Source organism: Cibotium barometz, chromosome 2 (assembly GCF_041138505.1).
Source record: "Cibotium barometz isolate CiBa-2024 chromosome 2, ASM4113850v1, whole genome shotgun sequence".
Lineage (NCBI taxonomy): Eukaryota > Viridiplantae > Streptophyta > Polypodiopsida > Cyatheales > Cibotiaceae > Cibotium > Cibotium barometz.
In genome coordinates this window covers 31,055,237-31,066,770 of record NC_141047.1, presented here as the reverse complement: position 1 = coordinate 31,066,770, position 11,534 = coordinate 31,055,237, and positions in this window count along the sequence as shown.

Below are 11,534 nucleotides of genomic sequence, written 5' to 3'. Positions count from 1 at the left end.
CTATCTCGGCGCGGCGATCTAGCCCGTTAGACGGCATCGTTTGGTTTTGAGAGGGCAGTCCCGCGGGCCGCGGCTAGATCCCGGCGGGTTCCAAGGCAAACATTTTAGCAGATTCAATTTATTTTTTTACATTACGCGCCATCCTTAGCTAGAGTGTCACCACTTGACGAGCAAAAGAAGAATTAGAGAAACCGTAAGAAGAAGAAAGCAAAAGGCAAGAAAAGAAGAGAAAACAAAGGGAAGGAGAAGTAAGAAAAAGGGAAGGGGAAGTAAGAAGAAAGGAAAAGAGCAAACAAAGAGAAGTACAAAATCAAGGAAGCAAGCCAAAAGAGGAAAAAGAAGTAGAAGAAGAAACAAAGCAAAGAAAAGAGATGGACCGATGGGAGGAAAGCAAGAGACCAGGCATAATCTAGTGCACATGTCCGATGATGGAGAGCATTGTCAATAGAAGTAGGGACGACCTCGAAGTTGACAAACTGCTGAGACTAAAACCAATAATCAAATAGATAAGCATCAAGCCCTACCTCCTGCTGAGACTAAAACCAATAATCAAATAGATAAGCATCAAGCCCTACCTCCTGCACCAAATCCCCTGCCAGTAAAAGCACACCTTCAAGCAATGCCGGCCTCCAACTTTTTACCCCTCCTTTTACTACTTATTTGGCTCCCACTAAGTGGGTAGAGTAGGTACAAGTGGATTGCCTTAATGCATACATGTACACATTCGAAAAGTCCAAATACATACACCCAGAAAGTCTGAATGTATACACCCACAAAGTCCAAATGCATATACCCGAATAGTCTACACTCGAAGACTATATGTGTAGATGTGGACCTACTCACTCCCAAAACCACGTGTAGTAGTACATCGATTTTATTCCAAGATCACAAGCGGCTTGCATATCACTCTTCTTCCATGTCTTTGCAATCTGACCTTCCTTTGGACGTAGCCCTCACACTTTTGATTTTTTTATCTATCCTATAGTTTAACACTCCTTTTCGCTAAAAAAAAAAACACAAATAAGTCTTCCCACTCCTTCTAAATAGAACACTCTAATTTTGCCTTTAATTCTACATATCTTACCTTGTGGGATAGAACACTTTTGATTTCTTCTTTATTATACGATTTAACATCCTTAAAAAATCCTAATTAGAATCATGCACAAGCTTGACTATAACTTAAAGCAGTCTTTGAACTTGAATTTGAGACATTTAAGAAACATAAGCTTACTTACTAGAAATCATGCACAATAGACATGGAGGTGGTAGGAAGAGTGGGAAAGGGGTGATTGTAGGGGAATTAAAAGGGGAGGGGGAAGAGGAAGAAGGTGAGAGTCATAAGGAGGTAGGAGAGGGAAATATGTTTGGGGGAGGAGGAGGAGGAGGAGGAGAAAGAAGAGGGAGAGACCATTAGAGGAGGAGAGGGATACATAGTTGGAGGAGGAGGAGGAGAAGGAGGGGGAAGGGTGGTTGGGGGAGGGAGGGAAAAGGATATGAGAGGGGGGAGGAGGGGGAGGGGAGGGGGGAGGGAAAAGGATATGAGAGAAAAATGGTTGCGATAAAAATTGAGTAGAGAAAAGAAAAATGAAATGAAAGGAGAGAAATGTTCACTTTCAAAGAGGCAAAAAATGAGGGAAAAGAGGAGGGGGGGAAGAGGGAAGAGGGAAGAGAAAGGTTGTGAAAGATAAGAGGAGGGAAGAGTGAAGAAAATAGAAATGGCAAAAGATCAATATTCATTTTCAAAGAAGGGAAAAAAGAAGGGGAAATTTTCTAAAGATTAGGATGAAAGGTGGGTGAAGAAGAAATCAAATTTAAAAGTATGCATGAGACTTTTTAAAATTCAGAAAGCTACATTAGAAGGTAGGATACTATCACCGTTTGAGAAATGTGCATCCAAAAGTATGCATGTCATATCCTTGTATCTTTTTTGAAATTGAAAACGTGAAGTGTTGTTGGATACAATGTCACTATCTGATTCACCTTAATGTGCATTACAAAAGTATTCACCTACCACCTTAATGTGCATACAAAAGTATGCACCTCATATTTATGCATCTTTTGAAGTTATTGGATAGAAGGTCACTAACTCCTTTTTTGAGAGATGCATTTGGATGCACTCACCCCCACTCACTTTTGAAAAAGTTGCATGCTTTCATTTTTGAAGTAGACAGTTCTCTTCCACTTTCCTATTCACTTTACATGAGCTAGATAGTTTATTATAATTATCAATGCTTTATATTTTCTTGCATGAAATATTTCTAATACCAGTTTTATCAGTTCATCTCTTAGCTTCTATGTTATCATGTATCCCTATAGAAATATTAGTATAATTACTCTCAAACTATTTCTCATTTACATATATTCATCATGCCATTCATCAAAGATTAGAGCATGACTTCTAATCAGCTTAATTATATATTCTAAAAGTGGGAACGATATAAAATCTTTGTGAGATATTAGCTTTATATTTTCTGGCAGGAAATATTCCTAATACCACTACCATCGGTTCAATATCTCTTAGCTTCTATGTTGTCATATCCCTATAGAAACACAAATTAGCTAGATTCAGCTCTACAAAAGAGAAAATCTCAGTGTGTGTAGCTTGGTCATTTGTTTATTGAGAAGTTGTTTAAGCCTTTATGGCTTACCAATTGATATTATCAATGATCGAGATCCGAAGTTCACTAGATATTTTTAGCATGAGGTATTCAAGAAATTAGACACACTAAGCTAAATATGAGTTCATTTGACTATCTTGAGTTTGATGGGTAGATAGAATGTGTGAATCATGCATATGTCTCTATGAGACAATTTGATTGGGAAGATTAGTTTGCATTAGTAGAGTTTGCTTATAATAGCACTAAGAATATGTCTCTATGAGAGGCAATTTGATTGGGAAGATTAGTTTCCTTTAGTAGAGGCAATCAAGTTGCAAGGAAGATTAGTTTCCACTAGTAGAGTTTGCTTATGACTGCGCTAAGCATTATGCTACTAAGATGAGCTTTTTTATGCTCATGTATGGCTATCAACCTAAAGCCCCATGGATATTGTCTTAGAAAGAGTTTGAGTTGGTATTGTTGGCAGTTGATTTCTTGAAACGACATCAAGAGATGCTACAATTTGCAAAAGAGAGCATACAGTAAGAGCATAATTTTATGCTAATCAAGACTAATCACCTAACATCATGGAATAAGGCTAATGGATTTCCTTGAGAATTCCAAAAGATTCTCACAAAATGACGACTATAAAAGTCCATGAATTGTCTCTGAGATATTCAAGTTCTTATTTGATTTTTAAAAAGATCAATGAGGTTGCATGAGGGTTGCATACAGATTATGCCTCCCGAATAGTGTACGTGTGCATCCTATCTTTCATGTTAGTAGACTGAAAGAGGTGTTGGGTGCATGAGGTAACTTGGTTTTTGATTAGGAGCTCACGAGACTTGAGGATCTATATGTCTATGTCCCCACAAGCTATAGTGGCCATTGTGGATCTTAGGGATCACACCCTTAGGAGTCGAATTATTCATGAGTGGTTGATTAGATGGAGGAATCGTGCCGATGAAGACAATAGTTGAGAGAAGGGGCACACTCTCCCAAGTCTATAGGCTACAGGGGAGGTGGGATTGAGCTCTCTCTCTCTCTCTCTCTCTCTCTCTCTCTCAGGCTAGCAAAACCAAGTGGTCCTATGCCAACGAGGTATCTAGTATCCTTGAGAAGTAGCTCCTCAAGAGGCTCAATGTCCTTAAGGCCTAAGAGTTCTTCCTCTAGGTCTCCATCTATGAGATCTACACTAAGAGGTCCAATTTGGCTAGAACTACTTCGAATTTGCTAGCCTCAATTGATGCCACCCTCTAAGAATTTCTCCCTCTAGCAAAGCTCCTAGTAGGTAAGGGTCCTCCCCCCCTTTCGAAATGTCCCTTTGTATGAATGACATTGTCATACTGAAATGCATCATGGCTATGGTTGTCTCCAATGTGTAATGTATGCATCATGTATCAAATGTCTCTATGGAATGTAGCATGCCCATATGGCCGTCTTGAAATGCACCATTCCCATATGGCCTTACTAAATGTACAATGCTCATGAATGTATTTTATCTACTATGCATATGACCATAATGAATGCTCATGGCCCTAATATGAATGTGTTTTAACTACTGTGCAGCTGACATACTGAATGAGTATTAATAGAAAGTGGGGCTCATGTTCCCCTATTTTCTAATACATATTGTCCATGGCCATGTTGGAAACTGGGTTGACAGTCATGACTTTTGATATATATATTTGTTTCTCTCAAACTTGTAATTTTATATTATATCTAATATGGGTATACAAATTATCCATTTCAAAATGGAGCAAACTACTCAAAATAAGTATACTATCACCACAAAGCATGAGGTTGTCATCATTTTGAAGAAGTCTTCAATTATAAAACCCAAAAATAAGCCAATCATACCCCAGATTCGATCACTAAAACCACAGACTTTAGCTTAAGAGTTTCTTATAAGTGTATTCTCATGGCATCTCTTGCCATGGGAGGTTGACATGAACCCAATGAATTGATTAAAAAATATTAAATACCAAGCATAAAATAGAATAAACAATTGCTCAAAACATAAGATTGGGTCGAATTTTCTCCCACATAAGAGTGAGCCCACACTTGCTCTTGGTGTACTTAAATATATTGCTTGAAATAACTTGTGGGGCTAAAAATAGTGTCCTTTTACAAATATGTTGAGCTCTTCAAAAATAGCTTGCTTTATTGGAACTGCAAGCTAATTTACTTCAAAAATAGATGTGAGCCAAAAACCATATAAAAGTGTACATATCTTGTAAAATCAAATATGCACAAAGGAGCACACATGTCCCAAATAATATATATGGATGGCGCCCAAAATGAATTAATGCTATTTGTTGTCACAAAATCAAATAATATTTATCAACACTCAAATTAATGGTATTTGTTGTCATAATCTACTTCAAAAAAAGATATGAACCTAAAACCATATATTTTTTTACTTATCTTGTAAAATCAAATATATACACAAGGGAGCTTTCACGTATCCCAAATAATATATATACATCGTAAATAAATATAGATGGCACCGGAAATAAATTAATGGTGCTTGTTGTCACAAAATCACATAATATTTGTCGACATTTAAATTAATCAATTATCTCAAAATATTATTGACCACCAGCTCACCTCCATTATCAATCCAATGATCTACACTTACATCAACTATGCTAATCAATGAATAAATTAATTGATTAAATTTATAAATAACCATATGAAACTCATAACATCAAAATGATCTAACTAATACTCCCTCGCATGTACGGATTTACCGCATACGCATAAAATAAGCTACGATTGCCTAGATTTAGAAAGGCGTCCCACTCTAAACCCATCTAGGAGAATTCATAAGTAATGAGAAATGTGGGAATATAAATATTCCATCAATTAAATCCTTATAAAACATGCCCGGGGGTGACAAGCAACTATCCTTAGTTGACACAAAATCATAAATAATCATTATGGGCTAGTATGAATATAAGATGCAATCAAGGAGAGATAGGCAGTGAAGGCATGATCAGGTAGCCATTTAGATTCTTTGATGGGGTGGTCTTTATACTTCACTACATAATTCACACTTATTTGATACATTTCAAAACAAATCTTCAATGACTAACCCAAAGATGAATGGTCAAAGAGCTAGACGAACGATCATGAAGCATGTTTTGTCATGATCCCCATTGGTAACACTCGCATCTTTCCTCCTACATTTAATTTTGTTAAATCATAAAATAATGCGAAATCATTCTAGGCTACAAAATTGAAGATGACTCGTTAAATTATCTTTAGTCTTACCTTCCATCTGAAAATATATTTGTTGCACTTTATACACATGTTCTTAGAGGATTATAGACTAATAAATTTCACATTTTTATTTTATACCACATAAACCACCCATTGAAGATAAATCTTTTATTCCAATTTTTTATTCACATAACATTCTAGCATCAAACTCATTCATAATATATAGACATTCCTTTATTCAATATATCCATGTACTATTAACCCTTTTTTGCTAGGAAATCCAGCAATAATAAAGATATATACTATCAACTCTTTTTGTTACGAACTCCAACAATAATAAGAAAAGGTAATATTTATCACAGCACATATATAAAGACCATTGCATCGAAGAATCTCAATGGCTACCTGATCATGCCCTCGTTGCCTATCCATCCTTGATTATAGATATTTCTCACAAATTGTGAGGTTAGAAGAGTCATTGTGTTGGGTGTAAGATATTCTTTTCTTAAATTCTTAATTTCTAAGGCGTCTTTATCTATTGATTCTTCACCGCTTTCGATTTTTGCAATCAAATTTGGCTCTGATACCATTATTGTGTGAGGTTGACATGAACTAAATGAATTGATTGTTTGTAAAATATTAAATACCAATTATAAAATAGAATAAACAATTTCTCAAGACACAAGATTAGGTCCAATTTGTCCCCACACAAGAGTGAGCCCATGCTTTCACTTGACATGAACTCAATGAATTGATTGCAAAATATTAAATACCATTTATAAAATAGAATAAACAATTGTTGTGTGAGGTTGACATGAACTCAATGAATTGATTGCAAAATATTAAATACCAATTATAGAATAGAATAAACAATTTCTCAAGACACAAGATTAGGTCCAATCTGCCCCCACACAAGACTGAGCCCATGCTTTCACTTGGTGTACTTAAATATATTCCTTAAAATAACTTGTGGGGCTCAAAATAGTTCCCTTTTACAAATATGTTGACTTCTTTAAAAATAGCTGGCTTTATTGGACGTGTAAGCTAATTTACTTCAAAAATAGATGTGAACCTAAAACCATATAAATGTGTACATATCTTGTAAAATCAAATATGCACAAAGGAGCACACATGTCCCAAATAATATATATGGATGGTGCCCAAAATGAATTAATGGTGTTTGTTGTCACAAAATCAAATAATATTTATCAACACTTAAAGTCGATTATCTCAAAATATTCCTGACCACCACCAGCTCGCCTCCATTATCCAATCCAATGATCTTCACTTACATCAACTATGCCAATCAATTAATAAATTAATTGATTAAAAATACAAATAACCATATGAAACTCATAACATCAACACGATGTAATCAATACTACCATGCATGTACGGATTCACCTGTGTAAGCATAAAATAAGCTACGATTGCCCGTGTTTAGAAATGCATCTCATTCTAAACCTGTCTAAGAGAATTCATAAACAATGGAAAACTTAGGAATATAAATATTCCATGAATTAACTCCTCATAACAGCTCTACCCTACACTAGTGAGCACACTCTCTCCTTTCCTCTTTGAAGAAGCTGCCTAATAGGCCCTCCACTACTGCAGCAAAGAAGGAATACACGAGTGCCAATTCAGTAAGCATGTACCCGTAATTTTGCATCAAGACTTGATGGATCCTGTGTTACCTTTCTTTTTAAAAAAGAAAAACTTAGAAGTCTTCCCACCATAGCACAACAACCCTCTAGAATTCTAGATTATCAAACCCTCTGGCCTGAAAGTGGCAGGAAGTCATTCATTGAACGAATTATATGTTAAAGTGTGGTCGTGGGCCATTGCATGACCTATTATGAGAGTGCAAATCATGTAAAGCCATTGTATAAGTCATTGTGAATGCCCAAGTGATTAGATAAAAGGCCTAGCTGAGGGGTTATTTATGCTATCTTGCTCAATAGTAAAAATGTGTCTTTCTTCCAAATTGTCAAAACTAGTATTGCACCCGCGCATTGCTGCGGCCGACCAAGGTTCCACAAAAGAACTATTCCCTCTCTACAACCATCTCTCTCTCTCTCTCTCTCTCTCTCTCTCTCTCTTTCACACACACACATGCACACATACACATGCACATGCACATGACCCTCTCCCTCTCTGTCACGTACACACACTCTCAAATGTTGAAACTCTCTCTCTCTCTATCTCACATGCACACACACATACACACCCGCTCTCTCTCTCTCTCTCTCACACACACACACATGCACACACTCCCTCTCTCTTCTTACACTCTCCCACACATAGAAGTGCTCTCTCTCTCTCTCTCTCTCTCTCTCTCTCTCTCTCACACACACACACACACACACGCACACACACACATATGTAAATATATAGTATATATAATATTATGTTTTAGATACATATACCTATACATAGACACATATACTTATACATATATACATGTGTTCAAAAATATAAATATAAACATCGACATAATTTAATTAATTTTGATTAAATTTTAATGTGCAGAGATGGGTGATAAGATGTGGTCACTTTTAAATATATAGATAGATATATCATACACACATCGAAACACACATACACACACACAAACATATATATATGTGTGTGTGTGTGTGTGTATGTATATGTATATACATATACATACATATATGTATGCATATACATATACATATACATATACATACATACATATATATGTATGTATAAATATAAATAAAAACACACACACATGTATACACACACATATACATATATGTTTTCTATTTAATTCATATTTCTGTTTATATTTTATTAAAAGCTACTTTTTACTCTCTATCTCTCACTCTCTTTCTCTCTCTTTTCACCCTCTCCCTCATTACATCTCTCTCTCTCTCTCTCTCTCTCTCTCTCTCTCCAGGTCTGCCCCATCTCTCTCTCTCAAGCATATTCTACACATAGATGCAGATGTACGCACATGCATGCATATACTCTCTCTCTCTCTCTCTCTCTCTCTCTCTCTCTCACACACACACACACACACACACACACGCATGTACACACCGCACATACACTAATGCAAACCCACACTCTCTCCTGCCACACAAACTATCTCCTACGGAGAACACACTCTTTCCCCCCACACACTCTCTCCTGCCACACAAACTATCTCCTACGAAGAACACACACTCTTTCCCCCCACACACTCTCACACATAGACTTCCATGTCTCTGTCTCTCTCTCTGTTTCTCTCTCTCTCTCCCCTCCACACACACACACACACACACACACACACGCTATCTCTCTTCTCACACACACTCTCCCACATATAGAAACTCTCTCTCTCTCTCTTACATGCATTCATGCACACACACAAACACGCTTCTTTCTCATGCACACGTGCAGACCCACACACACACACACCCACATGTAAATATATATTATCTATAGTATTATGTTTTATTATATTTAGAGACGTATACCTATATATACATGTGCATTTATAAAATAAATAAACACATACACATATATTTTTAATTAATATTAAATTTTAATACGTGGGTATGCATGATGAGGTGTGTTCACTCTTAAATAAGTGTATATTATATACAATGTCTTTTGTCTTCTCTTTTGCATACATATATGTGTGATTGTGTGTGTACATACACACATATGTGTGATTGTGTATTGTCTTCATGCGTGCATGTGTTGTGCAAGTGTCTTGATTGTGTGTATGTGTTAGTGTGTATTTGTCTTTTGTCTTCTCTTTTGCATACATATATTATATACAATGTCTTTTGTCTTCTCTTTTGCATACATATATGTGTGATTGTGTGTGTACATACACACATATGTGTGATTGTGTATTGTCTTCATGCGTGCATGTGTTGTGCAAGTGTCTTGATTGTGTGTATGTGTTAGTGTGTATTTGTTGTGTGTGTGTTGTACATGGTGTGTATGTTTTTATTTATGTGTATCCATAGCGAGTGTCTACATGTACGTGTGTGTGAGCATGTGAATATACTTGTGTGTACATCTATGTGTGTGGGTGTGTGCATGTCCATGTATGTGCACATGTACTTGTGTATGTGAGTGTATTTATGTGCTTGTGTACATGTATACATATGTGTGTATGTGCAAGCTTGAGTATGTGTGCAAGTGTGCATATCTCTATGTGTTGCACATATGTCCATACGTGTATGTGTGTTTGTATGTGTGTATGCACGTATCATGTGCTTGTGTCTGTGTGGTGTGTGTGTGTGCATCGACATACATATAAATCTATTTATATATACATGCTTACATACCTATAGATACACATATATATACGTGTGTGTGTGTGTGTGTGTATGTATATTCTCTCTCCTACACATGCACATAATATAATATTAAAGACATGTATGTGTGTGTGTGTGTGGAGAAGGGGGGAGGGGTGGGTAATTTGCTTTCTAATGTATTATATATATACATATATTCAATGAGTAAATGGTTTGATGGTATGACAACTAATTGTGAGCCTCAATGCATCTAGGCGTGTGGGAAAGAAACCCCCAAACACACGTCTTCTCTCCTCCTTTCTCCTTTTCAAAAATTCTCCCTCTCCTTTCTCCACGTAAAGGGGTAGGCACTCTTCCTTTATTTTGTATAGACTTTCTCCTTTTAAAAAATTCTCCTCTCCTTTCTCCACATAAAAGGGTAGGCACTCTTGCTTTATCTTGTATAGATACACTTTGTTTATATAATACATTACATTTTGTATATATATATATATATATATATATATATAAAATACATTTTGTTTGAAATATTTTGGAATACATATATAATATATATTTAAAAAATGACCTTGAGCAAAATAAAAGACCTTGAGCAATGAAGCAGTTGGAGGACGTGAAGGCGGATGAGGAGCTCGAGGAGGTGAAGGCACGGCCACGTGGAGCTTAGAGCTGCCTGCTGAGGTGCCTAGGATACATAGAATAACCAAAATTTTCAAAAATCTGAATCTTTAAATTTGAAGGCTAGGCAAAATGCAACCGCTTTTTCTCAATCATTTTTTTAAATTAAAAAACCCAATTTATTCTACACACACTCTCTCTCTCTCTCTCTCTCTCTCTCTCTCTCTCTCTCTCTATATATATATATATATATATATATATATATATACAAAATAAATTATTTTTTATTTAAAAAATCCAAAATCATTTTATAAAATACACTTTTAGAACTTTTGGGAAATTAATTTAAAAAGATGGATGAGAATAAGTCTGAAGGCGGTTCACCTAATTTTAGCTTTTAGGAAACTCATTTAAAAAGATGGATGAGAGTGCGGGCTCAAGGGATTCACCTACGAATATGTAAAATATCATGTGAGTTAAACAAAAGGGGCTTACAATTTCATCAACTTACATAAAGTTTTATATACATCCTCGATTTTTTAAATACAAAGAATGAAAAAAGTTGTAAGTTTAACCCGTAGTTTATTACCTTGAAGTTCACAAAATGGGTATATTTAAAACATCAAGCTTCATAGATCAAAGAGTCTTAAACTACTCCTTCAATGCATTTAGAGTGTTTTCCTTTAGTGAACTCCCGTGAGAACCACTCTCTTTGCCTCAACAACATGCATGTTCCCCATGTAGAGGACACATATTGTTTGAACAACATGCATGTTCCCCATGTAGAGGACACATATTATGTCAACTTTCATAAATA